Raw genomic sequence first — 19,757 nt, forward strand, 5'->3', positions numbered from 1 at the left:
CATTGCAAATATGTTGTTTAGCGTAGCCACCTTCATTCATTATCTTAGCTATATCTTCTGGATATCTTGCTGCAGTTTCTATATCAGCACTTGCTGCTTCACATTGTACTTTTATGTTATGGAGATGACTTCTTTCCTTAAACCTCATGAATCAACCCCTGCTAGCTTCAAACTTTTCTTCTGCAGCTTCCTTACCTCTCCCAGCCTTCAAAGAATTGAAGAGAGTTAGGGCTTTTCTCTGGATTAGGCTTTGGCTTAAGGGAATGTTGTGGCTGATTTGATCTTCTATCCAGACCACTAAAACTTTCTCCATATCAGCAATAAGGCTGTTTCACTTTATCATTCATATGTTCACTGGAGTAGCACTTTTAATTTCCTTAAAGAACCTTTTCTTTGCATTCAAAAGTTGGCTGACTGTTTGGTACAGGAGGTCTAGCTTTCGGCCTATCTCAGTTTTCAACATGCCTTCCTCACTAAGCTTAATCATTTATACATTTGATTTAAAGTAAGAGATGTCTTTATTCCTGTCCTGCCCCTAGGTTCTTTGGGGAGGGGGAAGGGTAAGCTGGGACGAAGTGAAAGAGTGGCATGGACATATATACACTACCAAATGTAAAATAGATAGCTAGTGGGAAGCAGCCGCAAAGCACTGAAGGAGATCAACTCAGTGCTTTGTGACCACCTAGAGGTGTGGGATAGGGAGTGTGGGAGGGAGACGCAAGAGGGAGGCGATATGGGGATGTATGTATTTGTATAGCTGATTCACTTTGTTATAAAGCAGAAATTAACACACCATTATACTCCAATATATTTATATACTCCAATATAACACACACAATTATACTCCAATAAAGATGTTAAAAATAAATTAATTAATTAATTAATTAATTAATTAAATAAAATAAAATAAAGAGATGTGTGACTCTTCCTTTCACTTGAACACTTAGGGTTGTTAATTGGCCTAATTTCAATATTGTTGCATCTCAGGAAATAGGGAGGCTCAAGAAGAGGGAGAGGCCAGTCGGTGGAGCAGTCAGAACACACACATTTATCAATTAAGTTCATGCTTTTATATGTGTTTTGTGGCACCCGAAAACAATTACAATAGTAACATCAAAGATCACGGACCACAGATCACCATAACAAATATAATAATAATGAAAAAGTTTGAAATATTGTGAGAATCACCAAAATATGACACGAAGTGAGCAAGTGCTGTTGAAACAATGGTGCTGATAGATGTGCTCGACGCAGGATCGCCACAAACCTTCGGCTTGTGAAAAATGCATTATCTGGGAAGCACAATAAAACGAGGTGTGCCTGTAGGCTGCTGCCTGGTCCCACAGGTTTTCTGTGACTAAAACCTTGCCTTGTACCCCAGCCCCTGAGCCCTGCCATGAAACAAGTAAAAGGTCTCCTGTAAATTCTAACAGCCAATATTTCTAGCTTCATGAATTCAGAGACTAGCGTTTCTGGTCATGTTTTCTTCTACAGAAAGCTCTAAGGCTGAATGGCTGCCAGGAGACAGCTCAGGAGGCAGCATGGGTTGAATTATGAAATGACAGCCAAATTTCCTGTGTAAAATCTCAATCTCCATTACATCAGGAAGATGTTTTTTGTTGACCACATTCACAAAGAGCACTATGAATTATGAAATGACAGCCAAATTTCCTGTGTAAAATCTCAATCTCCATTACATCAGGAAGATGTTTTTTGTTGACCACATTCACAAAGAGCACTGGTCCTTATCACATTTAGTGCAAGGCTCCCAAAGGAGTTGAAGTTGTACGAAGGAGAGGTTCTAATGAACGGCCATATCTTCCTTCTCAAAGAGTATCTGAGCGACGGATTAATGTAATTCCTAGAAGGCAAGGCTGTGAAGAGCTGTAAAATGACCTCATAACTTCTAAAAAGTAATAATATGACTGAATAATTAAGGCTGAGAAAATGACAAATCCAGTCATAAACATGCCAAAGAAGAAAATGAAAATAACTCAGTTACCACATAAACGACCTGAAACTTAAAGCAACAAGAGGAGTTGTCCATCAAGGAAAAGTTTTATTTTCCATATGTAAAGACTTTCTTCTGAAGAACCACCAGTTCGGAAGTTGTTCTCACCAACAGAAGACTAAGATTCTTTCTTAATAGCATTTTAGCAAATCTTTGAAGGAATCTAAGGAAATGCTGGGGCAGGATGAAGCCAAAGGGAGAGAAGTTAGGTATCATGCTCATGACCAGACTTGTTCAAGTCACAAAGAACAAGACCTTCTCAGACCTTCAGTCCTCTCTGATACCCTCTCCAGGAACCACACTGTTGCTGGATTAACCTCTTGGAGTATTGAGAATTAAGTAAGAAGATGTGTTTTGGTTTTATTTATTTCACCTAAAAATAAATCATATTTGGCTCCAATAGAAATGACTACAGTCTTCTTTCCTGTAGAGCTTATACAGATTTTAAGACTAAGAGTCATGCTAACAAATAAAACCTGGGCTATTGCTTGGCTCATTTCCACAGGCAGGTTAGAATTAGGCAGTATAGAACTTGAACATATAGCTCTGCATGTTTTGGGTTTACATGGGGTCCTGCTTTCGCTCCCATTTCCTCAGGAACTTTGATCTTATATAGAAACCATTTCTAAATTCACTCACTGAAATGAGATTCAGACCCTCCAAGTAGTACCTTTCCTTAGTTTCCATCTTCTCCACAGAAGCTACTTACATGGAAAACAAACTGTTTCCTCTAGAAATAGTCCCTTTTATTTTGTCCAAGTGCCACACTGGTGAATATGCCTGCAGTGTGGGATAGTAAATGCAATAAACTATGGTAATGAATAAACCCTTCATTCCAAAGGGTTTCCAGAAAATAAACATGAATGCAGCCGTGAAAGAAAAATGTATAGGAGTCCATTATGTTGCAATGTCTTGCCAATAATAAAATGTATTTTTAAGAACTCATAAGTTATCTGTGGTACTCTTGCATCTTGTGATCTCCAGCCCAACCCATTTCTCAAAAGCTCCAGGGATTTAGAACAGTGGTTCTTAAACTTAGCTGCATATTGGAATCATTTAGAGAGTTCGTTTTTAAATCGCAGTGTCCCGATCACAGCCCAGATCAATTAAACCAGAATATGTGGGGACCTGGGCATCAGTAATTTTTTTTAACTTCCTAGATGATTCCAATGTACAGTCAAGTTTGAGAACCAGACCCAGCGGTCATCAAGATTTGAGAAGGTTGCTCAATCGTGTTGAGAGTAGCCTCAGGCATGGCTGTCCTCTCACAGATAACAGCCAGAAATAATCTCCCCTGGCTACAGATTCCCAGGGGCTGAGTGCCTCAAGGTCTGGATAATCTAGCTCCTCACCTGGGCCGCACATTTTAGGTGAAGCCCAAACTACACAACAGGGGGATGGAGAGAAGGAGGCTCTACATCCTCAACAGCTGATGATGTAAAGACACCTGAGGGTTTAGCATTTATCTTCCACAATAGCTTCAGGACACTGACCAGAGGCCACGCTGGCATCTTTCCCCCCATTCAAAGTTGCCTTTAACACTCATTGTTGCCCAACTTCACACATGTAAGCAGTATTTATACAGGGGATAGAACCTAATTATTTGCTCCAGTGCCACTGCCCCTGGAATAGTCCTACCCTAAGACATAAAGCCACTTAGAGCCAAGCCAACCAAATGACTTTAAAGGAAATCATTCCTCAAAAGACAAGTCTTATATTTGCCACGCTTTCAAACTGCTTAAGCGATGTAACCTAGACTCCCTTCCCTTCATGAGCTGAAAATAGCTCTTGAAGTATTTTTCAAGAATGAAGGATGAAGCACCAACCCACATAAAGTGCTGACTAGTGTTTGTGGCTGATTTGCACAGCCAGTTAGAGTACTAGGTGAATGAGACAAGATAGTCCCTTGCACGACAAAGTTAACCAACAGATGTCTAGACCTCCAGAACATAGAGTTAAGCCTTTAAAGACACAAGCTGATGACCTAAAACACAAGGGGAAATGCCCAGGTAAATAAATCCTTGTGCTTTAAAATTATATATAAGTATGAAGATAAAGCTGAAAGTAAGGGGCCATGATCTGGAGTAGGGGGAGGTGAGGACAGGAAAAATCATATTTTCAGCCACCAATACCAGCTTGTATACATCCTTCCTCTTCATTTTTTACGGTAGAAAATGTGCCCTTTATGGGGCTAATTCCTCCACAGGTGATCTGGGACTTCCCCTCTCCCTCTCAGGGCCCCCCTCTGTCAGTTAGCTCTCTCATAGCTCAACTTCTCCCTAGCAGCTCCTTCTGGGTAGTATCTAGATACTCTCAAGCCTCCCCTAACTTGAAAAAACAAATAGGAAGAATAAAGATAAGGAGAAAAGAAGTAAATCTGCTCTCTCCCTTGTGCCCTTCTAGCTACTGCCCTAGCTCACTACTCTCACATACTTGTCCACCTGTTCACCTCCCATCAGCCCACTGAAATCTGGCTTCCCTCACCACTACTCCACTTATTGCCGAGGTAAACCACGACTACCACCATCCCTTTTGTAAAACCTAAAGGAAACTTTCAATCTCTGTCTCTTTCCCTTGACCTCTAACTTGCACTAGACACACTTGACCACTACCTCCTTGAAACCCTCCCTTCCCCACCCTCCTGTACCCACTTCCCCATTCTTCTCCTACTTCTCTGGGTGCTGATTCTTGTCTCCTTTGGCTGTTTCTCTTCCCTTGCCCATCTTTGATCTGTTACATTCCTCAGTATCTGCCCTTGGTCTGCTTCTCACTCCACTCCCTCTTAGTAGGTGAATCCTCATGGCTTGAATTACCACCTATTTGTTGATAAACTTCCAAATCTATATTTATAGGCTTGAAATGTCTTCAGAGTTTCAGATTTGAATAGCCCACTGAGTACTCAACATCTCCCCTTGAGGGACTTCCCTGGCGATCCAGTGGTTAGGACTCCACACTTCCACTGCAGGGGACACAGGTTCGATCCCCGGTCAGGGAACTAAGATTGCAGAAGCCACATGGCCAAAAAAAAATTGATGTAACATCTCTCCTTGATTTCAGAGACACTTCAATCTCAATATGTCCAAAATGCAATTCTCTCTTTCCCCTAAACCTGCTCTTCTTATGCCTCCCATCTCAGTAAGTGGCACCATCCTATACCTGGTTGCTTAAGTTAGAAAATTTGGCATCATCCTTATCGTCTTTCTTTTCTTCAGTCTGTCCATCCAGTAAATTACCAAGTCCCCTTGATTCTATCTGCTAAATAAACTTTTCAGTCCATTACTCCTTTCTATTTCCACTGCCAAAGTCGAGGCCACCATCACCTCTTGCACTGATCACAGCAACAAATCCTTCCAGCTTCCAGACTTAAACCCTTCCAACCCATACTCTCATTGTCACCAGACTGATCTTTCTGAAATGAAATGCTGATCTTCCTCCCCCATTACAAACACTTTAAATCCTTCATACATTCCCCAGTACCTCAGAATAGACTCCAAACTCTCCACAATGGCTTCAGGTCCTGGGAGATTTGGTGATCTGGTCCTGCCTCCTTTCTATAGCTTTACGTATGGTCACTTTCTCCCTCGTGCTCAGGACCCATCCACACTAAATCAGTCTTAGATCCCCCGTTATGCTTTGCTTTCTCTTTCCAAAAGTCTAGACACAGTGCCCTGCCCCAGGCTCTCACAGTGCCCTATACTTCTTTCCCCCAGCCCTTTGCACCTTGTTTCTTAACTCATGGACTATAGTCTCCATAAAAGACAATTTTCTTTGTCACATCCATCACTGTATTCCCAGCACTTCAACAGTGCCTAGAATATAGTGGATTATTAATAAATATTTTGCTTAATCAATTCGCTAATTAAATAATTAAAGTTTAACATATTAATAGCTCAAAGAAATGACAAGTCAAATTTGAAAGGTTTCTTCCAGGCAGGAGTTATCCTTTTTTTTCCCAGTATATTGCTTAGGGCTCCGTTCCATCATTATGAGGCATCAAGCCTTTTACTAAATATGCTAAGAAGCTGGTGACCGATATTTGGCATGGCGACTTCCTAATGAAAGGGACTGTATCTTTTCTCACTGTGCCAAAGAAAGTTCATCATAAACTCTATTTGTAAACAATATGAATGCTGCAATGACAGGGAAGTATTCCAAGAGTTGGAGAAAAATATTTCCCAGACGTCTCAAACTAGGATTCAGATCATGTCTTCAGATCTTAGATATTAGCAAAAGCGTTAGAAGCAATTGGTCATCTTTTAATTGTACCTGCTACAAGTTGATGGCTGAAAGGAAAAGCTTAGAATTGCCTCTGTGGATATCGCATGGAACCCAGTTCAGACATTCCCAGACAGTATGGAGGTTTGAGGAATAACTCACAGACATGTAGTCTTGGACCAGCCTCGGAAGCAAATTATTTATCAAGAGTGAAGTTGAGGTCTCCAAGGAATGTGTGTGTGCATATGCGCACATCGTACATGTATGTGTGCATGCAAGCGTGGGTGAGTATGTGTGTGTGATTTCTTGAGGACCAAAAAGTGAGGTAAGATTCCCTGACATATACAATCAACTTATAACGACTCCCATCTCTACACTAGGACCATCACCACACACACACACACACACACACACATCACATATCACATATTTATTTATACAAAACTTACTGAGTCCATTTATTTACTTAACTCTTAGCTTACATTATATCTAATCCTCACAACAGCCCTGCAAGGTCGATGCTATTTTCTCCATTTTACAGAAGATTAAGCTGAGCCCCTGAATATCTAAGGTCCTTCAACAAGTAAAAAAAAATAAAATAAGGAAGTCAGAACTTGAACCTTGGTCTATCCAATTCCACAGCCAGCACTCCTTGCACTAATAGCTTCCTCCCCCTAAGTTGTCACTTTCCTAGTTCTGGTTACAAGAAATGTTGTGGGGAGTGGTCCAGCTTTACGATAAACCACCCTAATAAAAATGCTTCAGTGATTATTTCTGAGATGTCAGAGCTGAAAATGTACATGTTTCCCAGGAAGAACAACCTGCCAAGTTGTGATTGCACAATCAAAGGGCTGCAAGGCTCCACAGAGGCCAAATGTGTGCTGGAAAAACTACAGATGTCATCTGGGAATGCTCAGAGCTTTGAATTTTCAAGCTGAGACAGCCTCACTTCCACCGGAACTGCAGCCTTATAAGGCTAACCCAACGCCACGACTTCCTCAGCTGAATCAACCTGACACACACCGCCTGTTCCCTTGGCTCACTGGGATTCCACTGGCGGAGCGTCAGCCCCATCATGGAAAGAATACCACCGCCGGGAGGACTGAGTTAATCCCCATCCTGAACTGGCCTTACACATGTCATAAAGCTGCTATGAATCTTGCAGTGGGAAGACGGGGGAGGTGACACGCTGGGTCAGGAGTGGAGATATTTAGGCTCCCCAGAGAAATTAGTCACAAGTCTTATCCCTTCATCCCCATTTACAGCCATTCTGCGGGGAGCAACAAGCTCAAAAAGGAGTTTGTTGCTCCTTTTCTTTTAGCTCAACAAGCCAAAAGAAAAACAAAGTCCCCCTCCCACCCATCTCCAGTGTGTGCTCTGAAGTTCACAGGAAGGTTTCTCCTCATTCGCTTTGGGGCACACGGGCTGCCTGTGAACAGCTGTGTCTTCCTACGGACAAATTAGACAGTCAGTGTTCCAGAGGAAGAGTGGGCTCCAGAGAATTAAATCAGCCATTCATTTGATTCGTTTCGTTAGACCTAGTCCCATTATACCAAAACTCTAGGAAAACAAAAGGAACTTAGCAGAAATCAGCTCCACAAATATGCACGAGGAGGACTTCCTGGTTTTGAGAAGCCACCTCAACCAGAGGTTGAGAAATAATGAAAAGGTATGAGGCCACAGAGTTGAGCCCACAAAAATGCTTCCCAAAATGAAATGCTGACACCGTCACCAAGTAACTTCCCATCCAGTTATTGATTACTCTCAACAGATTATAGAAAATATTCACCTGAGATGTTATATCAACTGCTCTCATTCTCAGCTAGAAGGTACAGTACGGCTATAGTGAAGCGTGTGTGTTCGTCATTTTCCCCCACAAGTAAACTGCTGATCTAGAAATGTTAAGTGCTAGGGAGAGGATGAGGAAATTTTCAGAAGAAACCCAAATGTCCTTCCAAGGTGAAAGAGACTGCAAGTCCAGCTCCTTGAGATTCTCCTTAGTAGAAAATCATCAAGGTGGACTTGGGTGACTCCAACCAAGGCCCAGGACAAGAAAGGGCTACCATCCCCTCTAAGAGAAAACATAATGGTAGAAAGAGATTGGACCAGTGGGCAGAGCTGTACACCAAAATTGACCCCTGAGAGTTGGTGGTGGTTCTGGGTCTTTGAGGCTGTAACTGTCAGAACTAGTACTGACCCAGCCCTACTGAGCGCAAGCTTGTGTCCTAGGGAAGAGGGATGCAGGGGACTCTAAGAGGGCATAGATCAATTTTGAGTGATGCATTCTTGGGTCAGGAAGTATTGGAGAACCACTGCAGCTGGGGTAGTTGCTAGAAGAAGGGGCTCTACTCTCTATTATTATCATATCTGTGTTAATCCACTTAACTTGCATTTTCCTGAGTGAGAGGCCTGATACCAGCTCTCCCACTTGGCAGCCTGGTACCACATTGCAAAGCTACCAGCTTAGGGGATGGTTATGGCACCATCTAGCTTCATGGAGTACAGTATTCATGAGAATGTGCCTCACAGACCTCCTTCTGCTGGGGACGGAATCGACCTAGGGCCCTAACCGCTACACTTTTAAGTCTATTGCTGCGTTTGCACCATGAGTCCAAGGGCTGCTCCCTGCCAATGATAGGGGACTCCATCCTGGGTGACAGCAGATCCTTTCATTGGCTGACTCGGGCACAAGGACTTCCCAGTAGCTTTGCTGATGCTGCCTTAGACTGCAGAGCAGTCTAGCTGGCTTCTACCAACCCTTCTCTCCTGATCCCCTTCACTGAGTCAGGCCCACATCGTGAGCTGGCTGCTAACCCCAGCTTTTCCCTCCCTGAGTCCTTTCACACAAGCATTTCCCCCAAGAAAATTCTTGCATCGTTTAATACTATCTTAGCGTCTGCTTCATGAGCACCCTAACATAAGAAGAAATATTTGAATTGAGACTGCAGGAACCAAGTGGAAGGGGCAAAGATTGTCCCTTGGATATAAATTAAAATAGCACCCTGAAGATTTCTTGAGCTTATCATAAGTATGGAAGCCAGGGAACACTACAGAGAGGTTCAAGTGGATTGATTGTATTTGTGACTTTATTTGTAGGCAACATTTAAAAATAAATAAATACCCATTATGCAAGTTTAGGCCAGAAGGGAAGCATCAAAGCAAAAGGCCATTCCCTATTCCTGTAACAGAAGGGAAAGCGGGAGCAGATGATGTGTATCAGGGAGCAAGCCAAGGTTGCCTTGGCCGTGGTGACCTCCCAAATGAACGTTACTAGTAACCCATTGTGACCTGCAAGCACTGCCTAGTTTCCATGTGTGGAGAGTTAAGGAATTTCCTCCAGATCCCATTTATTGACCCCTACACCACCCAAGCCTAATAACATTCTCTAAATGATGATACGTCAACCACCAATCCACATTCTGTCTGGCTCAACCAGAAGTAGAATGACAGCTCTCCCCAGAGAAGAGCTTTCTACCCAGTGCCAATCCACATGTAATTGATAGCAGAAATTTCAATCTGTCAAGCACTCATTATGTGCCAGCCACTGCACAAAGCATTTTACATTCATTCATCTCATCCATCCATTTAGTCACTCAACACATTTATTGAGCACCTACTATGTGCCATGACTCCTCCAGGAGAGAACAAAGCTGAAAAGTCCCAGCCCTCATAAAACTTATGTTCTAGTGAGGGAGACAGAAAGAGTAAAAACAAAAGAAAGAAAGAAAGAAAGAAAGCAAACATAGACATGTATTTTGAGTAATGATAAATACTATAAAAACAACTAAAGCAGAGTAAGGTGCCAGGAAGTTACAGGAAGAGGGGTAGAGTACATTTTACAAGTAGGAGGAAGGAAGTCCTTGTAAGGAGGTAGTATAATAGCAGAGACCTACAAGAATTGGGAGAGCCAGCTGTAATCAAGCAAGCAATGAACAGTACACTTAATCTCCTTTAATCCATACCACAAACCTGTGAAGTAGAAAGCATTATCCCCCTATTACTGAAGAACCTTAGAGAGGTTATATACTCAACTGAATCTCATTCCAAAGCCAATGTTGTCAACCATTATGCTTCAGCCATGAAAGTGGACTCTAGATTCTTCTCACTTACATTCTAAAATCAAGGAGAAAGCCCAGGCTTTATGCATAGCCTATTCTCGCTGACACACTTGTTGGGGTGCAGAGAAGACACCTATGAGATGACAAAGAGCTGGCCATGCTTGTGCAGTTCCTGGCCCAGTGCTCTCCAACCATAACACACACACACACACACACACACACAGACAGACAGACACACACACACACACAGGCATCCTGGGAAGCAGTGTGAAGTCTCTCTGCCTTTTCCCATCAGAAGGCTGGCACTGCCTGGGGACCTTAATGCCTGAGCAGTGTATACTCAGTGGGACCAGGACCATAAAGTAACTGGCCAGGTCCTGTTTCCTCACAAAAGTGTTCACTACATAAATGGACAAGGAAATGTTCAGGTCAAGCAAATGGTGGAGTTTTGCTTGAGCTTAAACATGGAAATGTATGAAGTTATCAGCATTGTGTATGAAATAACAATATGATAAAAGCCCATAATGGAAAGATGAGCCATCAATAGCTGCCACAGTCATAAGATGTGCACGCAAAGTTAACCGCTAAGAACTCTTAAGTTTTACGAATTGTTTTTTCCTCAACAGCCCTTGACACATAGTAAGCCCTCAAAACTGAAGCTATTATTATTATATGCATCAATCATCATTGTCATCATTATTGTAACCTCTCTTCCTATCCCAAAGTGCTAGAAGCTGGGGAAGGGGGTGATAACAAGGACCCCATGAAGTTGCACTTCCCCGCAAGGGTTAACCAACTTGGGCAGATGTCCCTGTGGGAGGTTCTAAAACCAGCATTGAGCAAGGAAAACTGTGACTCAATAAGCCCAAAGATATTTATGTTGCTCCTGCTTTAAAGAACATTTTTTTCCTCCTGGGTAATAACTGAGCCCCATAAATAGATTCTAAACTTCTACCCATTCACCAAAAATAAACTGGTAGGACTTTCACAATATGACAATAAGACACACCATTAGGTCTACTGAGTCATTTGATTTTTGCCTTCTTCCCATCACCTCCTTTATTTGAATCCCAATCTAACCCAGAGGCCCATGTGATAATAAAAGATCCAAGCCTATGCATCCATGGTTTCCTGAGCCCTGAGTAACCAGGATCCTCTTACTCTGTTATCAATAAACTGTGGAGGTTAGGGTTTTTGTTTTTTGTTTTTTTTTTTCATGAGCAGACACTGTTTCACCACCTTCATTTCTTGCTCGAGATCTAAATATCTGTTTCTCTGAGCTTTGTAATAATAACGTGGCTGTCTCCAGGGTGTTATCTCTGGGGTGATGGACATTTTTATGTAAGTGTTCTAAGCTGAGAGCTAACATAACCCCAAGGACAGGGGTCCTTGTCATTAGCTCAGTCCATATGGAATTCCACATAGCACCATCCTTAATAAAATGTTACTGTGATTATTTTGACAGTTTGTAATTACTAGCTCAATATTTTGGTGAAGTAATGTTTATACACAGTTTTTCATTCAACCAGTGGGACAATTGTTGATGTACAAGTTGGGGTTCACATCTGATAAAGACTTTATGCATAAAAGGTATACCTTGGAAACTTCATTCTCTTCTTCTCGATTCTCTGGTGCTCAGAGTCAACTGAGCAATCAAGTTCAAAGCCTGAGAAACATTGAGCATTACCACACATAAATGTGGGCACTTCATTTGAGTATGGAAACTGTCCTCGAAATCTCAATCTCTTTGGAGCCTAACTAGCCTGGTAAGCGCTGAGAAAAATTTAAGCGAGCTGCAACACCCTTCCTGCAAGTAGATCTGTTCCTCCTGGTTTCAGACTAGTGGGTTTTGATAGAACACATCTTCTTAGGTATGTACTATGTGTTTGATAAGGGCTTACAGAGATGCCAGGCACCGATCAGAAATCCTCCTAGAGTTGAAAAGATGGAATATAATTAATGAACAGATAAAGTAGTGATTTATCAGGCCAGATACAATAAACTATTTTCAAAATGTGCTTCATTGCATTTTTTCTCCTTTTTTCGTGAAAAAAAAAAAAAAAGATGAACTGGACATGCAGGAATTAACCTTTCTTCTCCAGGGCCAGGAGAAGAAATCTGCATAAAGCAACCAGTAAGTAAGACCTCAAGATCCTTTTCTCTTTGTGGTCTCCTGCCATTGTCATTAACCCAAACTACGGTGCTTCCCTTTTTTCTCCTGACTCTAACGTCTGCTGTTTCTGACCTTGTCTTAGAAATCTCTGCACAGCCTGTGGCCTCAGAGTTGTAATCTCTCATGGTTGGGAGGGAAAAGAAAGGTGATGTAGTTCAAATCTCCACCACCACCCCACCACCCTCCCAGGGCAGGAGATTTCTCTCCAGTATCTTTAAGCAATGCTCATAGACCCCTGTGTAAATCCCTCCATGACAGAGACTGCCGATTATTAGGAATGTCTTCCTTGGGTTGAGTCAATTCTTCCTCTCTGAAAATTTCATCCTTTTACCATCATACTGCCTTCTCTTCTCTTTTCTATACCCCTCACACATCTACTATCTGGACACACACACATTGTACTCCCACCAAGAGCCCACTGATCAGTGTGGAGTTTGCAAATGTGCCAGCCTCTCAAGCCTCTAAGTGATGTTTATGACTAGGGATGCTATTCTGGATATGGTCTCAAAGTGCAGAGAACAGTGGGACTGCTTTGTCTCGTGATCAAGACAATACCACTTTGTCTATATCTATAGCTCAGGAAAGGAGTAACAATTTACGAGCTGAGTTTCAATGCTAACTGGTGTTGGGAAAACGTAATGAATTCCTCTAGCCTTTTTTCACAGGAATTCCTATTAAGCAAGCGCTCCTCATGTATTGACGGTTGTTTACAACCAGCTTATGATGATTTCATGGCAGTAATATGCCTCTTAAAGAGAAGTAACAATTAACAGTAAAAAAAAAAAAAAGAAAATGTTATTACAAGGTTTTATGGGGAGGAGGTTTACTGTGTCTCTTTTATCGTTTCAATTATGTAATCACAGAAAATTTGTTCTTAGGGGCTTTCCAGAATATAACCTTAGTTTTTGGTCTCCTTTTCCACTTCCAGGTATACTTCCTGGCTGTGCTGAGGGTCTGTAAGACACGAGACGTGAAAGCAAGGAAACAGGATGTGAAAGAAGTCACTGCCCAAAGAATAAAGCGACCTGGATTCTAACCTCAGCTCTGCTATTAACTAGCTGGGAGACTTGAGGCTAAACTACTTAGTCATTTTGAGCATTAGTTTTCCAATTTGTACAACAAGGAGCCAGGTTTACATAATCGACTTGGTTCTGTACCAGTGAGAAATGTGTTTGGGACATGTCTCCATTTAAACAATGCTATTTTTTCTGGGAGGGCCCTCTGAGACCCTGTTGGGGAGCCAGCACAGCACTGCCCACTGGATGGGGCATGAGCAGCCCTGGAACCCCACTCTGAAGCAAACGTTCTCAGCTCAGAGACCCCCCGCCTGCACCTGGCTGGAGGGAAGAAGCCATTCTCCCTTCTTGATAAGTCCTGTTATTCAAAGCAGATGGCACGCATCTGCAGCAACATGGATGGGCCTAGAGATGATCACACTAAGTGAAGTAAGTCAGAAAGAGGAAGACAAATACCATATGATATCACTTACATGTGGAATCTAAAATATGATACAAAAGAACTTAATTTGCAAAACAGAAATAGACTCACAGACAGAAAACAAACATGTGGTTACCAAAGGGGAAAGGGGCTGGGGGAGGGATAAATTGGGAGTTTGGGATTAGCAGATATAAACAACTATATATAAAATAGATAAACAACAAGGCCCTACTGTGCAGCACAGAAAACTACATTCAATATTCTGTAATAAACCATAATGGAAAAGAATATAAAAAAGAATATATATATATATACACACACACACACATATATGTAACTGAATCACTTTGCTATACACCAGAAACTAACACAACATTGTAAATCAACTATACTTCAATAAAAAAAAAAGATGGCATGTGTGGGCCGTCTGTTCCCACACCCTTTCTACCCTTCAAGTACTCTGTAAGGCTTTTCCTTACACCTCTCAGGCCCATATGGTACTCGAATTCATACGGACACTAAAGCAAGAACATTAACCCAAAACTTTTTCTTACTGCTTCTTCTCACATTAAAAAATAATTTTGTTTTCCTTATCACATAATATATATACATTTCTTGTTAAAATATAGGTAGACAAAATGAAAACATTCTATTAACCACCATTCAGAGATAATCAGATTTTGTGTCCATTATTTCAGAATTGCACGTGTGTGTGTAACACACACATATATATATATACATTTTTAAAAGTAGGCAACACCAGTAATGTTTTGTGATCTGCTTTTCCACTTGATAATATGCCATGGACATTTTTCCTTTCTTTTATATAGTCTTCCACAGCTTAATATTCTGTTTATGAATTATCCATTGTGGTTTTAACTAATTCTATGCTGCCGGACATTGGGGCTGCTTTTCTGGAGGCTGCTCTTGGACTGGTCAGTGCACATCTTCATGGGTTTTGGCAGGTTTGCACGCTATGATCGTAAATGCCAAATGTTAGAACTGAAAGGGGCTAAACATCAGCCATCATCTGGTTCGGCTCCTTTCTTTTTGCACAGGTGACACTAGCTCAAAGGCGGTAAGGAATTAAACCAAGAGTACACATCTTTCAGATGGAAGTGCCCAACTAAAATCCAGATCACAACCAGTCATAGCCAGTACTTTCCTCACTACCTCTTACATAAATCTATCCTTAAATATTATCCATTTCTATTTCACTCTAAACTCTCCGAGGTTACTTTTAACTTCCAAATCTACAAGCCAGAGCAAATATTAAGAATCTTAATTCCTTTATGAAGTCATTTGATTTCTTGGTTTCCTGACAGACTGTACTCCTTCCTGCACTGTTAGTCGGGAGACTTTCGGGAAGACATCTATTTTCCTTAATAACTGAGGCTAGGTATCAATACCCATCACAACTGTGGGGTGGGAAAAATTAGGATTCCAGGACCACTTCTCCACTTTTTGCTGTTCTTTTTTTTTGAGGACAGTTACCATTGCAAAAGAGTCTAGTTAAAATTGCTTTTACTAGAAAAGTGATTCATAAATGATTTCAAACTATTTATCATTGACTAACAACTGAACAGTGAATCAGAAATGAAAGGCACCCTGGAGATGACCAAGTCAAGCTCTTCATTACATAGAGGGGAAAGAAGATCCAGAAAAGGGGTGAACCTTGTTCAACTAAATAATGATGTAGATAGAACAGGACAGTACATCCTCTGTCTCTTAATCCAGTATGTTTGTGCGCTACACCTGAGACCAGGTGTGTGCCTGAGATGTGTGGGAGTGGGGGGCAGAGGAGGTGGGGGTAACCAGGACCCTCCAAGCTCCCCATGCCATCCATCCTCCTCCAGGCTCTGAGAGCTGCTCTCATGAGTTAGATCAAAGTCAGTAAGGAAAGAACTAATGCTCTTGAAGTTTCCTCCATATCCCCATCTGCAAGTAGAGAGAAACTACGGACAGCTCCCCTGGAAAGGGCAGATCTGCAGCTGCATTAGGTTCTATTTATTTAATGGCATATCACTCAGCAATAAAGAGAAATAAACTACTGATACATGCAGCAATGTGTATGACTCTTAAAAATATTGTGTGGAAAGAAAGTAGCCAGACACGAGAGGATACATACTGCATGGTTTCATTCATTACAAAATCTAGAACAAGCAAAGAAAAAAAATCTATTGTGATCAAAACAAGAAATACAGAGGTCCATTTACAATGCTTGGTGTCAGTTTATTTATCTCTTGTGAAAATAAAATACAGTGTGTGTGGAAAAAAAAAAAGAAATACAGAGGTGCCTATGTTTAAAATTATTATATATTCCTAATGGAACAACCTGTTATCATTTTTAAATGTCTCTATCTCAAATAACAGTGTTTGTCTTACAATCTTTTTAGTGATATTAGTATAGCCAATTCTTTTATGGCTACTGCTTGCATGATATATTTTTTCTATCCTTTTACTTTTCTTTTTCTTTTTAAATAATTTTTAAATTGAGGTAAATTTACATAAAACAAAATGCAGAGACTTTAAGTGCTCCGTTCAATGACTGTTGACAATTATACACAGCAGAACAAATGAAACACAGCAAGCAGATGGGGGAAAATAATAAAAATTCAAGTGGAAATAAAGAGTAGAAAAAAATACAGAAAATTAATAAAATCAGAAGTTGGCTTTTTGAAAAGATCAACAAAATTAACAAACTGTTAGCTGGACTGACAAAGAAAAAAAGAGAGAAGACTCAAACTACTGAAATTAGGAATAGAATGATAAACCTTACAGAAATAAATCTTACAGAAATATAAAGTATTATAAGGGAATAATAGGAAAAACTTTAGTACTAACAAATTAGATAACTTAGTTGAAATGAACAAATTCCTGGAAAGACACAAATTATCTAAACTAACTGAAGAAATAGAAAATCTGAAGAGACTTGTAACAAATGAAATGATTGAGTTAGTAAACAAAAAATTTCCCACAAAGAAAAGTGGAGGTCTTCACCAGAGCGGGTTCCACCAAAAGTACAGACTTTACCAGTAAATTCTGCCAAATATTTAAAGAATTAACACAAATCCTTCACAAACTCTTCTAGAAAACAGAACCTAAGGGAACAGTTGTCAACTAATTCTATTTTAACCTGATAACAAAGCCAGACAAAGATATCACAAGAAAAAGAAAACTGCATATGAATATCCCTTATGAATATAGATGCAAAACTCCTTTCAAAAAGCATTAACTAGGGCTTCCCTGGTGGCACAGTGGTTAAGAATCCACGTGCCAATGCAGGGGACATGGATTCGAGCCCTGGTCCGGGAAGATCCCACATGCTGCAGAGCAACTAAGCCAGTGCATCACAATGACTGAACCTGCGCTCTAGAGCCCACAAGGCACAACTACTGAGCCCACGTGCCACAACTACTGAAGCCCGCGTGCCTAGATCCTGTGCTCCGCAACAGGAGAAGCCACCACAATGAGAAGTCTGCACACCACAACAAAGAGTAGCCCCCATCAGCTGCAACTAGAGAAAGCCCGTGTGCAGCAACGAAGACCCAATGCAGCCAAAAATAAATAATTTTTTTTTTAAAGTATTAACTAGAGTTCCCTGGCGGTCCAGTGGTTAGGACTTGCTGCTTTCATTGCCGTGGCCTGGGTTCAATCCCTGGTTAGGGAACTAAGCTCCCACAAGCCACACGGTGCTGTCAAAAAAATAAAATAAAATAAAATAAATACTAGCTAACTGAATCCTGCAACAAACAAAAAATATCATACACCACAACCAAGTGGGATTTATCCCAGGTATGCAAGTTTGGTTTAACATCTGAAAATCAATTTATGTAATGTACCACATCAATAGAATAAAGAATAAAAATCACATGATTATTTCAGTAGACACATAAAAAGTATTTGATAAAATCCAGCACTCTTTCATGATTACAACACATACAGGAGACTTACCTGGTGGCGCGGTGGTTAAGAATCCTCCTGCCAATGCAGGGGACACGGGTTCGAGCTCTGGTCCGGGAAGATTCCCACATGCCATGGAGCAACTAAGCCCGTGCGCCACAGCTACTGAGTCTGCGCTCTAGAGCCTGTGAGCCACAACTACTGAGCCCACGTGCCACAACTACTGAAGCCTGCGCACACCTAGAGCCTGTGCTCCATAACAAGAGAAGTCACCATAATGAGAAGCCCACGCACCGCAACGAAGAGTAGTCCCTGCTCGCCACAACTAGAGAAAGCCTGCATGCAGCAACGAAGACCCAATGCAGTCAAAAATTAATTAATTAATTAATTAATTAAAACACACACACACACGGTACACACAAACTAGGAATAGAAAGAAATTTCCTTAACCTGATAAAAGACAGCTACAAAAAAATCTATAGCTATCATATTAAATTGTAAAAGACCAAATGCTTGCCCTCTAAGATAAGGAATAAGGCAAGAATGTCCACTCTCACCACTTCTTTTCAACCTTGTACTGCAAACTTTAACCAAGTCTGTCACACAAGAAATAGAAATGTCATCCAGGCAGCAAAGGAAGAAGTAAATCTACCTCCAGATGACATAATCCTGAATGTAGAAAATCCCAAGTAATCTACTAAAAAAACTATTACAATTAATAAATGAGTTTAGCGATGCTGCTAGATACAAGATCAAAGTACAAAATCAATTGAATTTCTATACACTAGCAATGAAAAACTAAAATAAAGAAAGTTCCATTTGTAATTAGCATCAAAAAGAATAAAATCCTTAAATGTAACCATGTAAGTACAAATTTTATATACCAAAAACTACAAAACACTGCTGACAGATATTAAAGAAGATCAAAATAAATGGAAAGACATCCTATGTTCATGGATTGGAAGATTCAATATTGATGAGATGGCAAGATTTCCCAAATTGATCTACAGTTTCAATGCAATCCTTACCAAATTCCAGCTGACTTTTTTACAGAAATTCACAAGCTAATTCTAAAACTCATAAAGAAATACAAGGAATCCAGAACAGCTATAACAATCTTGAAAAAGAATAACAAAGTTGATGGACTCACACTTCCCAATTTCACAACTTACTATAAAGCTACAGTAATCATAACGATGTGGTACTGACATAAGGATAGACATATAAATCAATGGAATAGAATTAAGTGTCCAATAAACCCTCACATTTATGTTCAATTGATTTTCAACAAAGGGGCCAAGACAATTCAAGAGGAAAATAATAATCTTTAACAAACAGTGCTAGATAACTGGATATTCATGTGCAAAAGAATGCATTTGTACCCCTACCCCACATCTTACAAACAAATTTCCAGAGACTGAACTTGCAGATGCATGAAATATTCTCCCACCCTCTTCTGGCCTAACCCTCCTACCCAATCCACCTCAGATGTCACCTCCTCCAAGAAGCCTCCCCTGACTCCTGCCACATTCCCAAGTCTGAGTAATAACTTCCTCCTTTATGCCTTCATTACAGCTTGTACATACTTCCCTTACAGCACTTACCTCCCTGGTTTAAATTCAAAATGGGAATATTTCCTGAGAGTTGGCCCAGAATTCCTGCCATGGAAGGCATTTCCTTCACATAAAATAAAAAGTTATACGTTTGCAGGGGACAATATTTACTTTGCTCCTTTTCCCACCTACTTACCACAGTAGAACATTTCACTCACTCTGGTGACACCATTCAGCCTCTGCAAGACCCTGCAACAAATACCCACTTCACCACCACTTCATAACAGCCAGACCAATGGGCCTTTCCTTTCCTTTACACAGAGAAATATTATTTCTCTATCAGTTGGCTCTGACTGGCATCACAGTTATCACTACTTTTATTCTCCGGGCTCAATAGAGCACCAACT

General features: G+C 40.8%; 1 protein-coding gene across 12 annotated transcripts in view; it reads right to left on the bottom strand.

Moving 5' to 3' along the window:
• Nucleotides 1-19,757, bottom strand: part of RASGRP1 (RAS guanyl releasing protein 1) — a 996,665-nt gene that overhangs the window by 898,418 nt on the left and 78,490 nt on the right. The window lies entirely within an intron of this gene.

Source organism: Eschrichtius robustus, chromosome 1 (assembly GCF_028021215.1).
Source record: "Eschrichtius robustus isolate mEscRob2 chromosome 1, mEscRob2.pri, whole genome shotgun sequence".
Classification (NCBI taxonomy): domain Eukaryota; kingdom Metazoa; phylum Chordata; class Mammalia; order Artiodactyla; family Eschrichtiidae; genus Eschrichtius; species Eschrichtius robustus.